The sequence below is a fragment of the Tamandua tetradactyla genome, chromosome 3 (genome assembly GCF_023851605.1).
Source record: "Tamandua tetradactyla isolate mTamTet1 chromosome 3, mTamTet1.pri, whole genome shotgun sequence".
NCBI lineage: Eukaryota > Metazoa > Chordata > Mammalia > Pilosa > Myrmecophagidae > Tamandua > Tamandua tetradactyla.
In genome coordinates, this window is record NC_135329.1 from 59,430,102 (window position 1) to 59,456,632 (window position 26,531).

Here is a 26,531-nt window from a genome sequence, read left to right on the forward strand (position 1 = left end):
CTTAGACTTTCAATCTGCACATGGTCAGTAATTAGATCACCTCTAATTAATTACATTATCTGGGGCCATGTGCTCATTATACTAAATCCTGCCCATTCTTTTCTCTAGTAAAACTATCAAAATTACTGTAGTTCTGAAAGACAGATTTTGGGCCATTAGGCCATCTGCTCTTCAACTACGTGCCTAGTAATAAACTCTTTCTGTCTTTGAAACTTCAGTGTCTCAGGAATTGGTTATTGAGCACATTGGGCAAAAGACTCCAGAATCCTCGGCTTTTGATGCTAGCAATTTTGAGATCCAGATAGAATGAATGCCTGAGGTTCTAGAACCCCAGCAGGCCAGGTAAGCCAGGTAACGAGTCCTCTGTGGCTGCTAGATTGAACTTAGTCTAAAGTCTCGGCAACTGGGGTTCTCTGTTCTGCCAGAACTCTAGAAATTTTTGGCACCCTGAAAAGCTGCAAAGGGAGAAACTATTTTCAGTTCCATGCTGAACATCTGATTGAGTGAGGAGATCATCAGGGTAAAAGTGGATTGGGGAGTAAATTGGCAGTTTGAGTCCCCTTGATGTAGGTTAGGCTTCCAGAATGATCCCTTTTGCTCTGACCTCTACACCTTCTGTTTTTGGTTACTATACTATACAGGGTTTAAAACCCTGACCTAAAATAACAATTAATTGGTATTTAATGAAATTAAGTAGACCTGTTTGTGTGCTAGCCTGTGTGTTACCTGAGTATAGTAAGAGTATAATGTTCAATTGTTAATTGATGTGTTAAGCATTTACCGCCTGTTTGTTAGTTGTGTTTAGTCTAGTTATTAACTCGTGTGTTAATAAAATATAATAAGTGTTAAGTATCTGTTTAAATTTGTTGATTGGTATGGTCCTACTTTGCATTGGTCAGATGTTTCTAATTTGTTACTGATTATGGACATTCTTTAAAAAGGGAACATTTGGGCTGTATTGAAAGTTGAAACTATTTAGTTATGAGTAAAAAAAAGTTTTATTTCTGTAACACAATCTGGCCTCAGAATGATTTTAAATGAAAATACTACCATTACAGGTAAAATTAAGGATATTAAAGTTAGTATTATTCTGCATAAAGGTAAAAATGGGATGAGATAATATATTCAATCCTTTATTTTTCCCTCTCAACACAATTTCTGTTTCTTGGGTCACTAAATTACTATTTGTACCTGTTCAATGTGTATTCTCATACCTCCAGTAATGGTAATAGCAATTTAATAAGAAAATTCTTAAAGAGTTCTATTTGACCTGCTTAGGAATAATTAGGTGCCTGATATAAATATATGGATATATAAATTGGTACTTCTGAAGTAAAAGAGTAAGAGGAGAAAATACTCTCTGAATGGCAAGATTCAAAATCTTAGTTTGTCATTACTGGAAGCCAACCTGGACATTAGAAAGATACTGCCTCTGGAATTTCCTTAAGGCAGCAGAAAACTGCCAAATGGCTGCCTCTGGAAAAACAAAGACTGTTTCCAATGGTCTCGGTCACAGCTTTTAGTAAAATAAATCTAATAATTGGAAATAGTAAAAGAAGGGCATGGTACTCTAAAAATTCCGTGAAATCCAACAAGCTTGGTTTCTATCTGTCCAACCTAACTAAGCCCCAAGCCCTAACCACCTAATGCAGTTATGGGGAGAGGGCTAGGCACAGAAAGATATGGTGAGGTGTGGTCTAGAATCCTTTTGTAAATGGGCCTGGAGATTAGAAATGGTAGGCATAAAATGCTGCAGAATAGGCTACGATTGTTAATATTAATTTCTCCAATAATAACTTTGCAATGGTAACTAGTAATCAGATCATTATTAAGATATAAATAGCCTTGGGATAGGAGTAACTGAGCAGAATTTAATTATCACATGTCAATAAGTAAAATGAAAGATCTTTGAGAGATATGGAAAAGTTTTTTTCCTGATAATAGGATTGGGTCAAATTAAACAATTGCAGTATATTTTCCAGAACTTGATAACCTATGTAATTTTAAAACTGTTTGTAATTTTAAGATTTTATGAAAACACAAAGGTGATGGTGGAATTATACAGAGAAGGTAGGGTTTAACAAATAAGTATGATTGCTGAATCATTATATTGATATTTATTTTAGACTCCAGTATCTTAGAGCAGCTAGAAGTAAAAACTTAAAATCGTGAAATTGTAACCCAGACTTAACTCTGAAATCTGTTCTACAACTAATTGTATTTTGCTTTGAAAGTTATTGTTTTTTTTGTATATATGTTATTTTTCACAAAAAAGAAAAAAGTTCTGGGTGCACAGGTGGTTAGTGGTAGGATGCATGCCTTTCATGTGGGAGACCTGGGTTCAATTCCCAGACCATGTCCTCAAAAAATATATATATATTGATGGTGATCATAAATGTACAGCTATATAATGATATTGTGAGCCACTGACTATATACTTTAGATGAGTACATAGTTTGTGAATATATAATATGTATCAATGAAATTCTTTTAAAGATATAAAGAAAACAAAGATTTTATCAATCTCTGATAAAAGGAATTTTATAACAGATTTTGAATTGAACAAATACAATTTTATTGTGCTTTGCTGTGTTCTCCCTAAATCTATTTAAACTTGCTGATAAAATAAGCTAGTATTATAAATATATTCTCAAAATTCCTCTTAAAATAGCCTGAACAGATAGGTTAGGTTACATAAACTAAGCAATGTACCTGGTAATAATAATACATATAAAATATAATAAAATTTAAAATATGCTAATGCTTCAAACAGATTCTATTTAAGAAATCATTTAAGTTTATAAGAAATATAAATAGACTTTTTATAACCTTGATTTCAAAGAATATGGCTTTTGGTTATTTGGCCATTTGTTACCTCAGGATGTAAAAGAATTTGTATTTGTGTTGGCTTTGTTAATGTCAATCAGAATATTTCTGTTAGTAAATCTGGTCATAAGTAGAAGCTAATTCTTATCTTCAAAGAGTTTATATTCTAGTTAGAATATACTTGTACAATGGTACAGTGCCAGTAATAATGAAGAAATAAAATTGCTAGAAGAATTTAAAAAGCAGATAGATAAAAAATGACCTAAGAAGACCTCATAGAAGAGATGACACTTTAAGAAAGTAACATTTAAGTGGAGCTCTGACCTAGGTTTTTTTTTTTTTTTTAGAAACCATAACTTAATTTTATAAACTAACCTATTCCTAGCACTATTTAGCAGTTGGAAATAATGTCATTGAAAATTTGAGTTTTTTCTGGATATAAATCCCTTAAATATAAAAAGCTGATTATATTTCAAACTTGGGACTTTTCTGATCTCTGAACATAGTGCTGAATTTGGACTGAGAGATTTTAGACATATTGTAAATAATCATTTGTGTGTTCTGAATATAAAGTATATAGATACCTGGTGGTATACACAATCCAAGCATAAATTTCTTCCATCTTCCATTATTTTGTAGTATCTCTGTCTCTATTCCCCTACATGAATACTGTTATTGAAAGGAAGTATGCAGGTTAAAAAGCTTTCTGAATTTATTGTCAAGTTCATTTCTGAATATGTGCAGTCTGGTTAAATGAAAACTATAGGTGGAGCGGATATGGAGGTGATAGAAGGTTTAAAGAAATGGATTTTGTAGTGAATTTTGTCTTTTATAGTCATTGTGGACTGTAAGCTCTGAATGAATCTAGAAAGTTGTAAAGAAGGAGTTAATGAAAGTGAATTCTGTTTGTCATAGTCAGTGTTGACCAAAATTTAATATCTGTTTATCATATATTTCTAAAAAAAGAAAGTTTTTTGTGTCAAATTGGGTATTCATACAAAACTTAAGTTTAGTTTTCTCCATGGTAAAATAATGTGGCTTGCAACGCTGCCAGTGAAATCATTGCTTTCCCCCCACATGGGACATAACATTCAGGGTGAAAGTCTCCCTTGCAGCATGGGAGCTGACTCCCAGGGATGAATCTTTTGGATCACTGCAGAAATATGGGGCTGCAGAAGGCAAGGCACTGACTGAGCTAAGGGCATTGGCAAAGTAGCTGTGTTGGAACGCCCTATCTTCACACCACCTGAGGACAGATACTGGACCAGGTGAAAATGTGTGGAAAAGACTTTTTTGAGTATCTTTGCCAATTGATCCTGAAAGAAGCCAATCAGAAAGAGTAACAAGGCACACCAAGCAACTCTCTGCAAACTTCTTTTGAGGAAATATTTCCTTTAGCAAAAAAACTTGGATCTGAATTTAACTCAAATGGCAGTACTCCAGGATTAGCAGTTGGTGTCTTAGTTGTGAATCATGGAACTTATATGAGAAACCTATTTGATTGTTTTCTGACTGACCTTAAGTTTTACCTACCAGCCACTGTGAGCAAATCTCAATATGGGGATTAGTCTCGTCATCATAAACTTGAAGGAAGGAAAGGAAGTTAAACCAGTAATTCAGTGTGTTTGTATGAACCTAAAGGAACATCTAAATGGAGTAACTGAAATCCACCAAGTTTAAACCTACATCAATATCTAACAGTTTTGGGCCTCTGAGGGAGGGAGTGCCTTTGGATTTATTTCCATCCTCTGCTACTGCTGATTTGCAAATGGTTAAAAAAAAAAATTTACTATTACAGCAGGTTATAAAGTTTGAATGTAACCATAGCCACATAAAACACTAATGGAAAACCATTTAGAAATGACTTATTTATTTGAGTACAGCTGGCATTTTCCACAATAATTTTTTCACCCAACTCAGTTCCATCTTTATTTTCCTACCAGCTCAGTAAATAGATGAAGGAACTCACTGTTGTAAAATGGGGGATTAATAACCTTGTTACTATGCTTCTTTCCTTTTTTCTTATGTTAATATTTTTCTTTGCTTTCTGAAAATCTAGCCTATTTTATTGGATCTTTAAAAAAAACTCTGTCTTTTAAATGAAAAATTATCACCATGATAAATTTATGTAAAGTAAATGACACTAAAGTTTTTTTTGTATAAGGTGCAATAGTTGGAATTTTTGTAGCAGGTTTGGAATGTGGATTGTGTTAGTTAGATTCAGTTGTCAACTTGGCCAGGTGAGCATACCTAGTCTTGTTGCTGCGGACATAAGCCAACTGTACATGAACCTCATCTGTTACTAATTACACCTGAGTCAACTAGGAGGTGTGTCTACTGCAATGAGTGATGTTTGACTTAATTGGCTGGTGCCTAAATGAGAGAACGCAATGTAGCACAGCCAAAGCAGCTTGGCATTCCTCATCTTAGCACTTGCAGCTCAGCACCGGCCCTTGGAGATGGAGAAAGAAATCACCCCGGAGAAAGTTGTTGGAACCCAGGGGCCTGGAGAGAAGACCAGCAGAGACCATCCTGTGTCTTCCACGGAAGAAAGAACCTCAGTGGAAAGTTAGCTGCCTTTCCTCTGAAGAACCAACAAAATAAATCCCCTTTTATTAAAAGCCAATCCGTCTCTGGTGTGTTGCATTCCGGCAGCTAGCAAACTAGAACATGGATGAATGGAAATTATGATTTGAGGATGCTCTGATGTAGAACAAAAGTTAAGGTATTATTTGATTTTAAAAAATTAAAGAAGAAGTCTCTGAGTAGAAGTTAAAAGAGCAACTCTTCTAAATGATTAATCTAAATTAGTCTGTTTTTCAGAAGACAAGGCAGTGAAATCCAAGAAAGCAACACAAGCAAACAAAAAGTATAAAAGAATAGAGGTGATATATCTACTTGCCTCTTATGTAACCTAGAAACTGATGAATTTACAGTTTAAGGAAGTCTCTAAAGTAAGTGAACAGTTAATAGTACACTATGCAGTAACTTCCAAATAAAAGGAGGCATCATGGAAAAGAGTGGTGCTATGATAACCCCAACCATGGTTGAGTTGTGGAAGGTACAGATTAGGTTTCTGCTTCTTTCCACTAGAAGCTGGAGAAAAGCGATTTTGATTAACTTAATCTTGCCCAAAAGGTTGGTCCCTCAAAAATCCTTATATAATTGAAGAAAGTGCTTTATATGTGGTTTACTTTTTTTTTCGTATGCTGTATGATGGGGGTCACATTTCATCGTCTTTTTCCATGTGAGTATCCCCTTATTGCAGCACCATTTGTTGAATTTTTCTTTTTTTGTTTGTTTTTTGCTTGTTTGTTTGTTTCTTTGGGAAGTGCATGGGCTGGGAATCAAACCTGGGTCTCCTGCATGGCAGGCAAGAATTCTACCACTGAACTTCCCTTGCACCCCCCTACATGTGGTTTGCTTTTAAGTTATCATATTAATGAATGTTGTGAGTCTAATTTTAAAAGAGGATTGGTACTAAAGTTGTCAGTTAAGGCTAAAGTCACATATTGTCAACATTTATTTTGAACATCATTTAAATCACATGTGAAGTCCAAAATTGAACAGTTTCTCAATGTGTCCAGTACCACCAAGATTTCCTGCCAGTATTGAAACAGAGCACCTGTTTGAGCACCAGAAGAAGTGAGTGAAAATCTGAAAAAATAACAGAAAAGGACAAATAATAGTAAATATCCACATTGTCACTATTCGGAAGTCATAACTGTTAACATTTTGTTGTATTTGCTTTCCTTTTTCTGTGAATACATACAACTTTAAGACATAGAACATAAAGTCACCTTAACCAGTTCTTTCATTGTGCCGTGTATACTTTCATATATATATATATGTTTTTTTTTTGCGTTTTCACCTAGTATTCATAAGGAAACTATATTGTTTTGTTGTTTGTAAAATGCACAGAAATGTCATTATAATAGATGTATTCTTTATTTTCACTTAATTTGGGGGCTCTGACTTTGTGGCTATGTACAGACCTAGTACATATAACCTGTGTTAAATAACCTCTGTTGAGTATTCTATTGAACAAATATTAGCACGTTTTGTTAAAAAAAAAAAGAAAGAAAGAAAGGATTACCTCATATATATCTCTGGGCAACTGACTTTTGACATGGGTGACAAATCCACCCAATGTGGAAAGTACAGCCTCTTCAAAATATTATGCTGGGACAACTGGGTATCTAAGTACAAAATAATGAATGGGACCCCTGACTCATACCATATATACACAAATTACCTGAAATAGCTCAAAGGCATAAGTAAAAGAACTAAAAGTATAAAATTATTAGAAGATAATATAAGAAAATATTTTCAGTATTTTTTAGGAGAATGGATTCTTAGATTTTATATTAAAAGAATGAGTAGGAGAAGAAAAATAGAAAAAAATGATTTCATTAAAATTAAAACTTTTGTACTTCAAAGAACATTACCAAGAAAGTGAAAAAGTCAACTGACAGAATGACATGCAATGTTTGAAAATTAGATCTGATAATGATTTAATATCTAAAATATATATAGATCTCCCACTATTCAACAACAAAAATACAAACAACCCTATTAAAAACTGTCCAAATGACTTTAATAGACATTTCTCCAATAAAGATGTGCAAATGGCTATTAACCACATGAAAACATACTCAACATCGTTAGCTGTTAGGGAATTGCAAGTCAAAATTGAATGGAGAAAACATTTCACACACATAAGAGTAACTATTCTTTAAAAATAAAAGGAAACTAACCCATGCTGGCAAGGGAGGAGAAGGAAAGCCAGTGAACTGTTAGTAGGAATATACAATGGTACAGTCCCTATTGAAAACATTGCAGTTCTTCAAAAAGTTAAAGGAGGAACCGCAACATGACATGCCAATCCCAGTTCTAGGTATACCCAAAAGACTTGAAAGCAGGAAATACAACAAATATTTGTACAGCAATGTTCATAGCAGCATTATTCACAATAGTTCAAAGATGGATGCAGCCCAAATATCCCTCAATAGATGAATGGATAAATAGAATGTTTTCATATTTACATAGAAATATTAGTGAACTTTAAAAAGATTGAAATTTTGATAAACACTACAATGAACTTGAAGATATCATGTTGAGTGAAATAAGACAGACACATAAAATTGTTTGATTCCACTTATATGAAAAAAACTATGCAAATTCACAGATACAGAAGGTATCATATAGTTAAAAAGGAGAGGGGAATGGTGAGCTAATGTATACTGGGAACAAGGTTTCAGTTTGGGGTGATGGAAAGTTTTGGTGATTTTGATTATGAATAGTGATACTGAATCATATGTTTGGGAATGGTTGAGATGGAAAATTTTATGTTGTATATATGTTACCACAATTTAACAAATGAGAGAGATTAAAAAGATAAGGTAATTAAATGCAATGCATGATCCTGAACTGCAACTAATAACAGAGGAGCAAATGCCATAGAAGACATTATTGGGACAACTAAAAATATTGAAATGTCAACTATATGGTTTATATCAATGTTAAATTTCTTGAACATCATATCTGCAGTTAAGATGATTACACTAGTGTCCTTATCCTTAGAAAATTCAATGGAAATGTTATGTGTTAGAATAGCAAGATTTTAGCAAACTACACTCAAATGTTTAGAAAACAGACTTAGATGATGATGATAGATAGATAGATATAGATAGACAGATATAGATAGATGATAGAGATATTTAGATGAGAGAATATGAAAAATATGACAAAGTGGTAATAGCTGATAAATGCAAATATCTGCTTTGGAGTTTTATGTTCTCTTTTTTTGAACTCTCCTATAAGTTTGAAGTTATTTCAAAATAAACAATTGAAAAAGAAAGAAAAAAAATTCTCCTGCACAACATTTACACTAATTTATTTCACTCTCCATCAATGCTGGGTGTTCACAGAAGGGATGTGAAAAGTTTTCTTTTTCTCAATCCTGCTCATGGCCTCAGTAAAGAAATGCTTCACTCGTTAACAATTTTGGTGTCTATAGTGGTGTTAGGTATGTGATGAACCCAGGCAATAGAGTGAGTAGCGGCAGAAGCTTATAGTCAGTGGAGAAGGTGACATTTCTTCAGATGAGTTCAACCAATTCAGAGTTGCAAGCGCTGGGATTGAGGCCCATAGAGTATTGAGGTGGGGCATGAGAGCCATTTAGTTTGAGAATCATTTATCTTCTCCAATGTTAAATTTATTAAAGTTTTACTGAATATATTTGAACATTGGTAAAACTAGAAAAAAAACACATTGAAATCCTCCTTACCACCCTTGTCCACAATTATCCATTTTTAGTATTATTAACCTTTGCTCAAACATGAAAACTGGAAGAAATTGAGCAGCAGTACTATTTTCAGACATTTGAATGGGCATTGAGGAGAAGTAGGATAGTAGGTACAGTAAAATTTAAGGTCCTTTGGCAGTTATCAAAGAACTGGAGTTTTATATTAGTCTTAAGTAGACAGACAGAATGATGGCACCAGAAATTAAGAGAATAGATGTTTGTGTCCCAGAAAATCTAAGAATGTTATACATCATGTACAACAAGCAAGGACTGTTGTTCAGTTTAGCAGTCTGAACAGCCCCATGCTGATGCTTCTGAACTTACCTTAACCTGTAAAATATACACATCAGCCATATAGAGAAAAGAGAGGCAACCCCAGCTGATCCCAAGTTTTCTACAAAATCTATTCATTTCTGAAGAGTACTGAATATTGATTCAGTGTCTTTAGCATTTTAAATAATAACAGACCTAGCATCTCTATTTAATTCATGTTTATTAGATTAGAAACATTTTACACATTAGGTACTTGGATTTCTCAACATTCCCAACTAATTGGCAAACCATGTCATACATGAGGAATTTGAGGATCATGCAGGCTAATAATCTACCTAAAGACATTAAAAAGCATGGATAATGTTTTGTGATGAACCTGTATATTTAAATGATGTTTATGAGGAGTGTTTATTTATGTATTCTCCAATAAAAATTTTATTATCAACAGTTTAGAAGTCACCAGTTTATTGTAAGTTTACTGGGAAATGATTAGGATATGTCACACAATACGTGTGAAATATTATTCCTTTTTAAAGAAGTTAGAATCTGTTCAGATGTGCATAATCCAAGTTAATCCCAAGAAACATTTGACTGGAAACTCAAACACGGTCAGAGCTTTCTATAAATATAGCATCCATTCCCCAGTGCTGTCATCCTAACCATTCAACTTTTGGACATTGGTACAGATGATCCTGGAATAATTATAATGTCCACTATGTTTTAGGAATCAGTGGCCATAAAGATGTAGCTAAAGACTCTATCCAGTAGAGTGAGCTTTGCTTGGCAGATCCAAGGGAAAGCTGTTCAGAGATGTGACGCTGGAAAACCTCAGTCATCTGGTCGCTGTGGGTGATTCTGCTGACATTGATTATATATATATATATAACAAGTTTTCAGAATGGCTTCCACCTATTCCACTCCAATCCTTGCTCTGATTATTTCATACCACTTAAATCTACATGAAATTGGCCAATTACATTGGCCTCAGGAAAGGAATGTACATATACATATTGGAGTTATTTTTTACATAATGGCACTTGTCCTTGTCCCCTACTGTTATAGATTTCCCACTTTTTACCTTCCCAAATCCCTTCTTCATTTTATTTTTCTCTTATTTTAATCCAGAACCTTCCAAAAATGTGAATGTCCTAAAATGTTTTTCACTAGCTGGGTTATTTTTCCATTTCTCTTGTTTTTGCCATTTATGGGCTGAATTAGTTATGGTTTTCCTAAGAAATATAACCAATATGATATATATAATTGTTATAGGACCTGGTTCATACAACTATGGGAACTAGTAGGGCTGAATTATATAGGACAGATCACAAACTGGAAACTCTTAGAATGATGAGGTTGAATTTTTCAAGGGAAAATGGCTAGCTGAAGTAGAGGCAGAAATTCTTCTTTCTGACTCCTAAAATCTTCAGTTCTGTTTTCTAGAAACTCAAACTGATTGGTTAGAACTCCTATACTGCTTGGGATAATCTTCTTAGTTGAATGTAGATCAGTCAGCCATATATACAATCAACTGGTAATGTATGCAAAGTGTTTGCTTGAATAACAACTGGAATCCACAACCTAGCCAAATTGATATATGAAATGAGCACCACAGGGGAAAATATTTGAGATATACTGACATGAGCTGTGGTTGCTTTTTAACATTTTGATTCCACTAATAACAATCTATGCAATGATTGCAGGTAGGGAAAGAAGCCTTAAAAAAAAAAAATGATATCCATGCAAAATAGCTGCAAGAAGGACAAATTCACATCATGTCAATGATAAGTTTCATGGTTGTAAAAAAGTGATCACCCAAATAGAGATGCCATGAATTCAGCACAAGCATCTGACTGCAATTAAGAGTTTGGAATGAGTGCTGTCCCAGGAGAAAGTACTGGATAATATGAATGTAGGGAAGAAATAAATCTGAACTCAAAATCATAACATGAGTTCCTACGACATTACATTTGAATGAGAATGGATCATAAATAGATGCCTAGTTTTGAAACATGATTTTGTCTTCAAAATTAATTAAGTTGAACTGGTACAAAAGAGAAAATCTATATGCATGCAGGGGAGTAATTCACCATTTATATGTAAAAAGCATGAGAAAGAGTTTAACTGCAGTCTCTCACCAAATGATCAGCCTAGGATTATTATGTAAATAAATTAATGAATAAAGGTACATTAGCCAAACTTTAACAGCCTCTTATCTCTCATTAACAGCAGAGATCTTACACTGAGAAAACTTTAAATGTAATGATTTTGGAGAAGGTTCACATAGAGTTCCTCACTGACCCAACATAAATTAACTCTCAAGTTTAAAAAAACCTACATTGCTGGGAATTCCCTGGAGAACAGGGGAGAAGAAGGGATGCCATGCAGGATTAAGAAACAACAGACACGTGAAGTTAGTTATGTGGGGTCAGGCGACTCAAGCTCATCAGGAAAAAGAGCAGGAGCCCCAAATATACTGATATCCACATATTTATTGTACACTTACATGGGAACTGCTTTAGGGAGTATAATCAAAGCAAGCTTATTTTTGAATATCTGTCATGCCTGCAAAGCTACAAAGTTTGGTTCACAGTTCCTGTCCCAGGAACTGTTTATTTCCTATCAGAATGCTCTCTATTCAGATTTCTTCGGGCACTTCAGTCAGTATCCTTGAGAACATTTGCGCCTGCAGTTTCTTCATCAGCAGGGCATGGCATGCCTATGCCCCTTGTCCTTCCTTGACTGTCAGCCAACTGCTCAAGCTCTCAGAGAACAATCTCCAACATCTCCCCTTTTTTATTTTTGCAGCACTAGCATAACAGAGGTCAAGGCAGCAGTCCTTAATTTGAATTCACATTACTTTCTTTGGAAGCATTTCCAGACTATGCATAAAAGAGAAGAGAGAAGAATTAAGATCACTATTAAGCTAATAATAAATCCTCCTAATGTTTTCAGCCATGTTAGTAGATTTAGAGATTGTAGCCTTGAGCGATCCCATTCATAACATCAGTGCCTTCTAATAATTTTGGAATGTTCTTTTGCATTTCTACTACTCTTGCTTGAAGTTCATTAATATTTAGAGTTAAATTATCTTGATGCCCTAATAAATGTCTTTTAATTTTTTTCCCACTTATGTTCACTTTCATTATACAAGTATGGAGAGATACAGAAAGATGTGATATACCAATTACACAACAAGTGCTGTTGCATTTTAAGCAATCTGAATTTCATCTCCTAACATAATTACAGTCTGTTCTAAGTCATCCGTAGGCATCTTATCTATTTTAACCTGTTGAGTCCATACTTTACTTGCATTTTCATGCCATTTTTGCACATAATGTGCAGTTTGAATTTCTTGTGTTAAAGCCACTCCACCTACTGCAGCTGTAGTAGTGAGGGCTATGATTCCCAAGATTACCATAATTGAAGTACCAATAAAGCTTTTGGTACATTTAAGCACATAATGTAAAGTTTTGAATAAAATGTATATATCAGGTGAAGATTCCTATGGTCAAGTTTGGTGCACCCGAAGCCATACTCCAAGGTGCCTTCTTACATGAAGAAAAGTCTTATTTTTGGAAATGGAAGAATTAAGACAGGTAAATAATTGACAATCAGAACATTGTATCCTGACGAAGATGAATTAAAAGCAGTTGTTCCTGCTAGAATATGATAAGGGTTAATCACATAAGCTTGAATATAACCAGTTTGATCAATTTTAAATTTAAGAGAATAGGTTGAATTTCTTAAAGAGTAATTTCCTTTCCAGATACGAATAGGAACTAGACTCATGGCAGTGTCCAAACTGCTGTTTGTTGAGGACCTGAGTTAACAAAAGGAGATGGGGCTACCATTCCCATCCCATGCCACAAGATTTTATTTGTAGCATTGATATAAATCTCAGTAGGATAATTATTCACAGTAAACCAAGGTAACTTCACCAAACATTTTGAGTCAGGACTACAATTCTGAATTGCATACCCCTTAGGGGACAAATCCATTACGATTCCATAGGAACCATTAATGAGTACTGACTTTTGTTTGGCATGGCATTGTACCCACTGAATATGCTCTGATTCAGGTGTCCATGTATATGAATTTTTACATAAAAGCAGCTTATTAGGAACAGGCTGAGAAATTGATTTTTCTTTATATGCAAAGCTCATTCCAGAAGCAAATGCAATTTGGCCAGAGAATTAATTTTCTTAGGAGTATAACCTAACCATCTTTGAAGTTCTAATTTCAAACAAGGAGTATTATCATGGTTTTGAGAGACATAAAGTCTTGAAATGCCATCATAGAGACATTAAATTTTTCTCCCTCCTCCTTTTGAAAGTAAGGGAGATGAGAATCAACTGGTCCAGGAAGATAAGTTGAATCATTAATATAAACAGCTATAGAATTATCTTGCCATGTGAAAGGTCTTAACAGTGGTGGTGGGGGTTAGGTACATATGCCTAATAAGTATAATTTCTGCCTTAGTTATAGGTATATTTAATGTAGTTGCAAAGATAACAAGCAACATCAGTTTACTTAAGTGCTTATTAAAGTGTAAGACAAGGTGACTTATGGATAGTTCAACCATGGTCACCAAAGTAAGGAACAAATTAAGTGTGTTTCTTCCCTTGCCTGACTCTTTAAGAGTTTCCTCAGCTTCCTGTGCTAACTTTTTTATTTGCCCACATGAAGGTGGCTTAGCTTGTTGGGTGTGGGGCATTACCACACATTGTTTCTTCTGTGGTTTCCTGCTCATATCTTGGCTTGATTCTTCTAGAAGGGATCCAGAGCAATGGCTGTCCATCACCTGTGGAAATACAAGCATATCCTTTTCCCCACTCTTTTACCCATCCAGGCTTTCATTCATTCATATCTAAATCTTTTCACCAAATAGCTTGTTCTAAAAATTGTGTAATACCTTTGACCAGTGTTTTTCTGTGGCTGTCTCAGAAACTTCTCCTCTGATATTGAAAAAATTTAATGTTATCATAGCTTGCCTACATTGATTTCTAGGAGTAGGAGAGAATATCTCCCCATTTCCCTGTTTTTGTTTTTGAAATTGCATTTTGAGTGTTTGATGAGCCCTTTCTATAATAGCTTGACCTTGTGGGTTATATGGGATTCCTGTTACATGCTTTATGTTCCATAATTGAAAAAATAATTGAACTTTTCTAGATATATAGGCTGGTCCATTATCTGTTTTTATTTCTGAGGGAATTCCTACATATCCAAAACATTCCAGAAAAAATGGGCAATAACGTGTTTAGCTGTTTCTCCACTTAAAGGAGAAGCTACAATATAGCCAGAATAAGTATCAATGGAATCATGAACATAAGCCAATTTTCCAAATGAGAGGACATGTGTAAAGTCAGTTTGCCAGATTTAATTTGGTTGTAAACCTTGTGGATTCACCCCGGATGTGAATGGTATAGAATGTAAGGGACCACAAGTTGGACAACATTGAATAATTTGTTGAGCTTGAGCATGAGTTAAATGAAATTTTTGTTGTAAACCTTTAGAATTGCAATGTGTAAGATCATGCCATTTGGAAGCTTCTGCAGTTCCAATTAATAATTTATCAGTTTTTTCATTACCTTCTTTGTTGTTTAAATAATTGACCTAAGTCAGAGCTGTCAATGCTTCAATTAACTGTTTTAATATTATGAATGACAGTAACAGAAATTGTGAATCAGCTATGATACTGAGAGAATTTGATTTATCTCTTATTAATTGAATAATTGCTGCTAATTCTGCTTTTTGTACTGAAGTACACCTGGTGTCCCATACTTTTGTATCTGGTCCATAATATCCAGCTTTCCCTGATTTACTGGCATCTGTAAAATAAGTATCAGCATTAGTTAAGGGTGTGTCACTGATTATTCTAGGCAAAATCCAAGTAGTAAGCTTTAAAAATTGAAATAATTTTGTTTTAGGATAATGATTATCAATTTCATTTATATAATCAGCAAGGCCTATTTGCCAATTTAAATTAGTTTGAGATGCACTTTCAGTTTGTTTGGTAAGTAGAACAATGATTTTCTCTGATCTTGCCCACACAATTGTCTTAGCTGTAGCCTGCTAATTTAATATTAATTAAATATTAATAGACCCATTTTATCTAGGTAAGTTGTTAATTTTTTCTGAGTAGAATGAGGTAAAAATATCCATTCCAGTATGGCTTCATGTTGTGTTAAAATTCCTGTGGGAGAATGTTCTGAGGGAAAAATTAAATGCCATACAGGTACTCCAATTTGAATTATATGTAACTGAGCTGAATGAATATGTTCTTGAAGCCATTCTAATTCCTTTTCAGCTTGAATGGTTAACTTTCTGGGACTATCTAACTGAGGATCTCCTTTCAAAGTATCAAATAAATGATGTAAGGCGTAAGTATGAATTGCAAGCATGGGTCATAACCAATTAATATCTCCTAACAATTTCTGAAAGTCATTCAGTGTTTACAAATGATCTTTTCTTACTTGAACCTTTTGAAGAGTAACAGTAGTTTTATCTACTATACTGCCTGTCATGGTCAGGTTCATGTGTCAACTTGGCTAGGTGGTGGTACCTGTTTGTCTGGTTGGGCAAGTGTTGGCCTGTCTTTTGCTATGAGGACATTTCTTAGAATTAACTCATGATCATGTTGGCTACATCCACAGCTGATTCCATTTGTAATCAGCTAAGGGGAGTGTCTTCTTTAATGAATGATACTTAATCTAATCACTGAAAGCCTTTTAAGAAGGATTCAGAAGAGACAGGCTCTCTTCGTGCTTCAGCTGGAGAACCTCTCCTTTAGAGTTCCTTCAGACCTTCCATCAGAATCGTCAGCTTCACAGCCTGCCCTACTAGTCCTAGATTTTGTACTCTATGTTCCCATGGTTATGTGAGACACTTTTATAAATTTTATATTTATGAGTATTTCCTATTGATTCTGTTTCTCTAGAGAACCCTAACTAATACACCGCCCAAGTATTTATATGGAACCATTTTTTGAATTTTTTCTGGTGCTATATGTAATCCTACTTTATTTATTCTAAGCTTTGAAAATGAATTTGTAACTATTCTTCTTGTTCCACGGCCACTAAAATGTCATCTATATAATGAATGATATATGCTTCAGGGTATTTGTCTCAGATCCAACATATCGCGGGCATGTTGTAGGGCTATTTAACGTGCCTTGAAAAACTTCCCCCTGATATCTGTGTACTGGTTCTTGACAAATTGTAAATATTTACGGCTAGTAAATAGCCAGAAATGGTACAGACCAACTGCTGGGGGAACATCAGTAACAGACACATAGTGTACACCAGCCTGGACCAGGTAGAACAGCTGAGACCCCAAAAAGAACTCACATTAGAAAGAACTGGATGCACTCTCTGGCTCCAACACTGCCCCAGGCAAGGGCAGAATTAAGCTTGTTTTAGAGACAAAGTAACTAGTCAGGTGAAAGGAGTTAATTCCCTAAAGGTTGTATCTTCCCCAAGAGAAAGGTGGATCCAGCTCAGGTGGAATCCCTCCTTCAAGGAATTCAGGCACCAGAGATAGGAAAAGTGAAGCAATTAAAACCATCCTACAACCTCATCTGTGTCTCAACCATGTCCTGGCAAGGAGTCTGCTGAAATTAAAGACACTACATCAATTTAAGCTCATGGGAAATGCAGGCAGAGAAGTGTCACTATGCTGGGCAGAATAGAAAAAGCACAGGGTCTAGAATCTTCATAGGAAAGTCTAACAACCTGTTGGGTCTCACCCTCAGGGAAAACTGATGCTGGCTACTCTTTCCTCCTGGGCCTATCTTTCTTGGAAAATTTGACTGAGGTCTATAATATCTGAGAAGACCATCTTCAAAAAAAAACAAACAAACAAACATATAGGCAAGGCAAGAAACTGAAAAACAAGAACTAAAAAATTCTGACCATGGGGGGTGGGGTGCAAGGGTAGATTAGTGGCAGTATTCTCACATGCAGGAGACCTGGGTTTGATTCCTGGTCCTTGCACTTCCCAAAAAGTAAAGAAGCAAAAAAAAAACAAATAAAAAATCAAAAATGGTGCTGCAATAATGGGACACTCACTTAGAAAAATAATGAAATGTGACTCCACCATGCAGAATACACACACACAAAAAAATTCTGAGGAGTTAAACAGAACCTATCCTAGAGGTCTAGAATAAGTTTAACTGAATTACAAAGAAAAGATAGAGAACAAAGCCATCCAGCAACAATATCCTAGGTAAAAGAGTGAAAACAACTTCCAGAATAAATTACTTAAGGAAATCAAATGCTGAGAAACCAGCAACAAATAATGAGTCATACCAGGAAAACTGAAGATATGGCCCAGGAAAAGGAAAAATCAACACTTCATATGAGATTCAGAAGTTGAAGCAACTAATTCAGGATGTTCAAACAGATATGGAACATCTCATCAAAAAATAAATCAATGAGTTGAGGGAGTATATAAAGACAACATTGAGTGAAAAAAAAGAACACAAAGATTTGAAAAAACAAATCACAGAACTAATGGGAATGAAAGGCAACATAGAGGAGATGAAGAGAAAAAAAAGAAACAATAGAAACCTACAACAATAGATTTGAGAGGCAAAATAAAGGATTAGTGAACTAAAGGACTGGATGTCTGAAATCCGACACAAAAGAAAATATAGATAATGAATGGAAAATATGAACAGGGTCTCAGGGAACTGGATGACAACATGAAGCACACAAATATACATCTTGTAAATGTTCCAGAAGGAGGAGAGAAGGGAAAAGGAGGAGAAAGACTATTGGAGGAAATAATCACTGAAAATCTCATATCTCTTATGAAAAACATAAAATTACAGATCCAAGAAATGCAGTGTACCCAAAGCACAACAGATCCAAACAGACGTACTCCAAAACACTTATTAATCAGGTTGTCAAATGTCAAAGAGAAAGAGAGAATTTTGAAAGCAGCAAGAGAAAAGCAATCTGTCTCATATAAGGGAAGGTCAATAAGACTATGTGTGGATTTATCAGCAGCAACCATGGAGCCAAGAAGACAGCGGTTGTTCTAGTTTGCTAGCTGCCGGAATGCAACACACGAGAGACAGATTGGCTTTTAATAAAAGGGGATGTATTTTGTTGGTTCTTCAGAGGAAAGGCAGCTAACTTTCCACTGAGGCTGTTTTCTTATGTGGAAGGCACAGGATGGTCTCTGCCGGTCTTCTCTCCAGGCCCCTGGGTTCCAACAACTTTCCCCACGGTGACTTCTCCAAAGGCCTGGGCTGAGCTGCAAGTGCTGAGATGAGGCATGCCGAGCTGCTAGCAGGGCTACGTTGCAATCTCTCATTTAAGCACCAGCCAATTAAGTCAAACATCACTCATTGCAGCAGACACGCCTCCTAGCTGACTGCAGATGTAATTGGCAACAGATGAGGTTCACGTACCATTGGCTTATGTCCGCAGCAACAAGACTAGGTATGCTCACCTGGCCAAGTTGACAACTGAATCTAACTAACACAGCGGTATTATATATTTAAGATTCTAAAAGAAAAACTTCCAACCAAGAATTTTATATCCAGCAAAATTGTCCTTCAAAAATGAGAGGGAGATTAAAATATTTTCAGACAAATTATCACTGAGAGAATTTGTGACTAAGAGACCAGCTCTGAAAGACATACTAAAGGGTACACAACAGTCAGATAGGAAAAGGCAGGAGAGAGAGGTCTGGAAAAGAGTGTAGAAATGAAGATTATCAGTAAAGGTAAAAAGAGAAAAAATAGATATAACATATAAAATCCAAATGATAAAATGATAGAAGAAACTACTGCCTTTACAGTAATCACACTAAATGTTAACTGGTTAAACTCCCCAATAAAAAGACATAGACTGGCAGAATGGATTTAAAAACAGGATCCATCTATATACTGTGAGGAGGAGACTTATTTTAGACTCAAGAACAAAAATAGGTTGACAGTGAATGGTTGGGAAAAGATATTTCATACAAACAACAATCAGAAAAGAGCAGGAGCAGCTATACTAATATCTGGCAAATTAGACTTCAAATGTAAAACAATTAAAAGAGACAAAGTAAGTCACCATGCATTAATAAAAGGAACAATTCAACAAGAAGACATAACAATCATGAATATTTTTACACCAAGTCAGAGTGTATATATGAGGCAAACATTAACAACATTGAAAGGAGAAGTAGACAGCTCTACCATAGTAGTTGGAGATCTCAAATCCCCTCTGTCATGAATGGATAGAACATCTATATAACAGAAATTTGTAATAATACCATAAATAAACTAGACTTAACAGACATTTACAGAACATTACACATCTGTCTCAAGTGTTCATGGATCATTCCCATGGATCAACCATATGCTGGGTCAGGAAACAAGTCTCAATAAATTTTAAAAGATTGAAATCACACTAAACACTTCCTCAAATAATGATGGAATGAAATTGGAAATCAATAATGGGCAAAGGGCCAGAAAAGTCACAAATATATGGAGGCTAAACAAGACACTCTCAAACAACCAGTGGGTCAAGGAAGAAATTAAAAGAGAAATCAGTAAATATCTTGAGGCAAATGAAAATGAAAATAAAACATATCAAAATTTATGGGATGAAGTAAAAGCAGTGCTCAGAGGGAAATTTATTGCCTTAAATGCATATGTTTAAAAAGAAGAAAGAGCAAAAATTGAAGAATTAACTGTTCACTTGGAAGAACTAGAGAAAGAACAGCAAACTAACCTCAAAACAATCAAAGGGAAAGAAATAATGAAGATTAGAGCAGAAATAAATGAAATTGAGAACATGAAAACAATTGAGAAAATTAACAAAATTAGAAGTTGGTTCTCTGAGAAAATCATTAAAATCAGTGGAAGCTTACCTAGTTTGACAAAAGAGGAGGGGGGAGGGGAAGAGAGAGAGAAAGAGAGAGAGAGAGAGAGAGAGAGAGGATGCAAATAAATAAAATCAGAAATGAAAGAAAAGACATAATAACTGACCCAAAGAAATAAAGGATGTAATGAGAGCATACTAGGAGCAACTATATCTAATAAACTAGACAACATAGATGGCATGGACAACTTCCTAGAAAAGAATGAAAAACCAATATTGACTTGAGAAAAAATAGAGGACCTCAACAAACCAATCACAAGAGATTGAATCAGTCATCAGGAAGCTCCCAAAAAAGAAAAGCCCAGCAATAGATGGCTTCACACGTGAATTTTATTGAATATTCAAGAAAGAATTAGTACCAATCCTGCTCAAACTCTTTTAAAAAATGAAAGAGTAGGGAAAGATACCTGCCTCATTCTCTGAAGCAAACACACCCTAATACCAAAGCCAGACAAAGATACTATGAGAAAAGAAAATTACAGACCAATCTCTTTAATGAATATAGATGCAAAATACTTGCAAATAAACTCCAGCAGCACATTTAAAAATTGTACACTATGACCAAGTGGAACTTATTACAGGTATGCAAGGATGATTCAGCATAAGAAAACCAATTAGTGTAATACACATATCAACAATCCAAAGTAGAAAAACCACATGGTCATCTTGATTGATGTGGAAAAGGCACTTGACAAAATTCAACACCCATTCTTGATGAAAACACTTCAAAGGATAGGAATAGAAGGGAAATTCCTCAACGTGATAAAGGGAATATATGAAAAACCCATAGCTAACATCATCCTCAATGGGGGAAGACTGAAAGCTTTCCCCCTAAGATCAGGAACAAGACAAGGATGCTCACTGTCACCATTGTCATTCAACATTGTTTGGAAGTTCTAGCCAGAGCAATTAAACAAGAAAAAGAAATAAAAGGCATCCAAATTGGAAAAGATGAAGTAAAACTCTGTTTCCGGATGATATATTATATGTCAAAAATCCTGAAAAATCTACCGCAAAGTTCCTAGAACCAAAAAATGAGTACAGCAAAGTGGCAGGGTACAAGATCAACACCCCCAAATCAGTAGTGTTTCTATATGATAGTGATGAGTAATCTGAGGAGGAAATCAAGAAAAAGTTCCATTTACAATAGGAACCAAAAGAATAAAATATTTAGGAATAAATTTAACTAAGGATACAAAAGACCTATGCTCAGAAAACTAAAAGGAATTGCTAAAAAGAAGTCATAGAAGACCTAATTAAATGGAAAGGCATACCGTGTTCATGGATTGGAAGACTAAATACAGTTAAGATGTCAATTCTCTCTGAATTGATGTGTAGATTCAATATAATACTAATTAAAATCCCAGAAACTTACTTTGCAGAAATAGAAAAACCAATTACCAAATTTATTTGGAAGGACAGGGTGCCCCAAATAGCTAAAAATATCTTGAGAAAGAAAAATGATGAGGGAGGTTGCACACTACCAGACTTGAAAGCATATTATGAAGCTATAGTGGTCAAAATAGCATGGTACTGCCATGAAGATAGGTATACTGACCAATGGAATTGAATTGAGTATTGAGAAATAGATGCTGTCATCTATGGACAATCAATCTTTGACAATGGACAAGGTGGTCAAGCCAACTCACATGGGAAAGAGCAGCATCTACAATTAATGGTGGTTGGAGAAGTGAATATCCATATGCAAAAGAATGAAAGAGAATCCATATCTCACACTTTATACAGGAATTAATTCAAAATGGATAAAAGACTTAAACATTAGAGTTAAGACCATAAAACGTTTAGAAGAAAATGTTGGGAAATATCTTATAAATCTTGTAATAGGAGATGGTTTACTAAACCTTACACCCAAAACCTGAACATTGAAATAAGAAATAGATAAATTGGAACTTCTCAAAATTAAACACTCTTATGCATCAAAGAACTTCATCAAGAAAGTAAAATCCAGCTTATACAATGGGAGACAATATTTGGAAACCACTTATCCAAATATTGGATAAGATAAGGGCAGTATCCAAAATATATAAACAGATTATTCAATTCAACAACAAAAAGACAAACAACCCAACTAAAAAATGGGCAAAAGACATGAAAAGACACTTCTCAGAAGAGGAAATACAAATGGCTAAAAGGCACATGAAAAGATGCTCAACTTCACTGGCTATTAGGGAAATGCAAATCAAAATCACAATGAGGTATCATCTGACACCCACTAGAATGGTCATTTTCAAAAAAACAGAAAATGAAGTGCTAGAGAGGCTCTGGAGAAAGAGGCATACTTATACACCATTGGTGAGAATGTAAAAAGGTTCAACCACTCTGGAACACATTTTTGTGGTTCCTTAGGAAGCTGAGTATAGAATTGCCATATTATCCAGCAATCCCATTATTAGACATATATTTAGAGAACCTGAGGGCAAGGACACAAATGGACATTTACACATCCATATTTATAGCAGCATTATTTATGTTTGCCAAGAAATTTAAACAGCCCAAATGTTCATCAATGGATGAGTGTCTAAAGAAACTGTAGTATATATATGTGATGGAATATTATGCAGGTGTGAGACAGAACAATGTTGTGAAGCATACAACAACATGGATGAACCTTGAGGACATTATGCTGAGTGAAATTAGTCAAAAAACAAAAGGACAGTACCGTATGGTCTCACTAATGTGAACTAATATTAATGAGTGGACTTTGAGAGTTGAAGTTAAGAACACAGGTCATTAGGAAATAGAACTCAAGTAGAGATTGGGCATTTGGTGGTGAAGGAATACAGAGTGTACAACAAAACTGTTCTAATTTGCAAGCTGTCAGAATGCTATATACCAGAAACGGGATGGCTTTTAAAAAGGGGAACTTAATAGGTTACAAGTTTACAGTTCCAAGGCTGAGAAAATATCCAAATTAAAACAAGGGTATGTAAATATCCAATCTGAGGCATCCAGGGAAAGATACCTTGGTTCAAGGAGGCAGATGATGTTCAGGGTTTCTCACTTAACTGTAATGGCACATGGGGAACATGTCCAAGTCTGCTAGCTTTCTCTCCAGGCTTCTTATTTCATGAAGCTCCCCAAGAGGAGTTTTCCTTTTCATCTCCAAAGGTCTCTGACTGTGTGGGCTCTCATGCTCTTAAGATTTTTCCAAAATTGTTCCCTCTTAAAGGGCTCCAGTAAGCAACCCCACCTAGTATGGCTGGAGACACATCTCCATGGAGACCATCTAATCAAAAGTTACCACCCATAACTGGGTGTGTCACATCTCCATGGATAATAAAAAAAAACTCCCATCCAGCAATATTGAATGAGGATTAAAGGACATGGCTTTTCTGGGGTTCACAACAGATTCAAACCAGCACAAGGACTGATTATAAAAATTCAGAAATGGATAATACAATCCTGCAAGATTGTAGCACAATAATATAAATAGACAATGAAGCTGAGTATCAGTATGATTGAGGGATAAGCACTGGGGACATGCATGAAACCAGAAGGAAAGATAGAGGATTAAGACTGAGACAGTATAATTCAGGAATGCCTAGAGTGGACAATGATAATGATTAAATGTAGAAATTAAAAAAAAACATTTTTTGCCTGAAGGAGAACAAATGAATGTCAACATTGCAGTGTGCTGAAAATGGATGGTATATGGGAAAAAGTAAAATCAATGCAAGCTAGGATATATAGTCAACAGTAACATTATAATATGCTTCCACTGCATATAACAAAGGCATTATGTCAAAACTAAATGTCAGCAGGTGGGGGGCATGGGGAAGGACTATGGATTTTTTGTTGAAAAAAAGAAAATGTCTTCATGGTAGATTATGGTGGTGAAGGCATGTCTATATACTTAGGTTGGATTGTAGGACGTGTGAATAAAACTATTGGAAAATGAACAGAGAAAAACTAATGCTAGAGAAACTCCAGAGAAAGAGATGTGATTATTCACTATCAGTAAGGAAACTGAGAGGTGTAGCCCCTTGGAGAGCTGTGTGGTGGTTCCACAGGAGGCTAGTGATGTGGTTGTGATATGAACCTGAAACCCTGTTGCTCAGTAAATACCTGGAGGAACTGAGTGTGGGGACATGAATGGACATTTACACACTGGTGTTTAGCACACTGGTGTTTACGGCAGCAGTATTTGTGATACACAATGGATGGAGGTGGCCTGAGAGCACAATGACTAAGGAATGGAAGGGGGAACTATGTTATATACATACAATGGACTACTGAGTGGTCTTAAGAGAGAATGAAGTTGTGAGGTATGCAACTAGGTGTTAGAACCGTAAAGACTGTATGTTGAATGAAATGTCAGGAGGAAAGAGACAAATATTATCATGCCTCAATCATATGGACTAATTATAATATAAAAACCCTGTGAACTGAAGTTGAGAGTATGGGTTATCAGGTTGGGGGCTATGTAAAGGGTCTAGAAGGTGAGCTTTTACAGCAGTCACGTATATTCAGTTGTAACTGCTATTTCTAAATTCTGAGATACTGAGCTATTTGCATATTACCTGGTTGTTCCTAGAAACTTCGGGTATTTATGTGACACCTGAGATTCAGAGTTAGACCACTGAAGGTATAAAAGTCAGTAGTACCCCATACAAGAACTGTTTAAAAAGTTGAAACCCCATACAGGAATGGTTTAAAAAATTAAAACAGGGGTCAGACTTAGAGTAGAGATATAAATGAAACTGATCTGGATAGGACTAAGGTAGGGCAGAATACAAAGTAAAGGACGATGTTGTCCATATTTTAAAACCTCAAGTTCAACTTCCATGTGAGATCAAAGTTTATTTGGTGCAAAATTTATATTTTGGGTAGGGCATTACAATTTAACTTGTATGGTCAGTTTAGTTGAACATCATAAGTATATGAAATCTTGAACAGGGCATGAAATTTTGTTCGTATATCCAGGTTAGTGGGATGCCCTGATATATCAGAGTAATGTGGACAGTGAATAAAGAAGTATTTGCAAAGTCCTCTTGGGGGAATGGGGAGAAAGGAGAAAATATTCAACTTTCCCATTTGGAGAATTTCTGATATTCCTGCATGCAGTTGAGACAAACAAATCAATAGGCCGAGCTCTCATTCTTGGGATTTGTCTCTGTGAAACTTATTACTGCAAAGGATAGGTTAAGCCTACTTAAAATTAGGCCTAACAGTCACCTCTGAGAACCTCTTTTGTTGCTCAAATGTGATCTCTCTCTCTCTAAGCCAACTAAGCAGGATGAACTCACTGCCCACCCCCCTACATCAGATATGACTCCGAGGGCTGTAAATATCCCTACAATGTGGGACAGAACTGTTGGGATCAGCTGGGACCTGGTATCAAGGGATTGAGAAAGGGCTCTTGGCCAAAACAGGAAAGAGAGAAATGAGACAAAATTTCAGTGGTGAGAGATTTCAAACAGAGTCAAGAGGTTATCCTGGAGGTTATTCTTAATGGATTATATAGATATCACTTTTGTTCATGATGAACTAGAGTGGCTGGAGGGAAGCCCTGAAACTGTTGAGCTGTGTTTCAGTAGCCTTGATTTTTAATGATGATTTTATAAAAATACAACTTTTACAATGTGACTGCGTGTTTGTGAAAACCTTGTATCTGATTCTCCTTTTATCCAGGGTATGGATAGATGAGTAAAAAAAATATATGGATAAAAAATAAATAAATAATAGGGAGATAAAGTGTAAAATAAATTGTGTAGATGGAAATACTAGCTGGCAATGAGTGGGAGGGATAAAGGGTATGCTATGTATGAGTTTTTCTTTTTTTATTTCTTTTTCTGGAGTCATGCAAATGGTCTAAAAGATGAAAATGGTGATGAATACACACCTATGTGATGAGATTGTGAGCCATTGATTATACACCATGTATGGAATGTATGCGTGTGATGTGTCAATAAGAATAGTTTTTTAAAATGCCTTTTAACTGGCCTAGCCCTGGGCTACAGTTTAATACCTGCAGGGGATCTGAGAACACTCACAGTTGGGGAAATCCTATTCATCCTTTTTGCCTCCAGAAAACACTGAGGCAAAATTAAATGTTTAACTTTATGTCTTACCTGGGAGGCAAAGGGATGCATAACTGATTATCTTGGTATCCTAGAGTTCATAGTTAAAAGGAAGAACTGGAGAGATAAAGGCCAAAGGCTAGCAGAATTTGGCTTTCATCCCTGAACACTGGGTTATGGGCCCAACATATTCCTAGTGCAACA

The 26,531-nt window shown here is 35.4% G+C and overlaps 1 protein-coding gene and 1 pseudogene across 1 annotated transcript in view; both read left to right on the top strand.

The window, feature by feature from the left end:
- Positions 1–310: 310 nt before the first annotated feature.
- LOC143675562 (fructose-2,6-bisphosphatase TIGAR pseudogene) lies at positions 311–4,791 on the top strand (annotated as a pseudogene).
- The window catches only part of LOC143677347 (uncharacterized), an 84,902-nt gene continuing 58,713 nt past the window's right edge, over positions 343–26,531 (top strand). The window contains exon 1 of the mRNA XM_077153206.1: positions 343–520. The gene's annotated coding sequence lies outside the window, so the exon portion shown is untranslated. The remainder of the gene's footprint in view (positions 521–26,531) is intronic.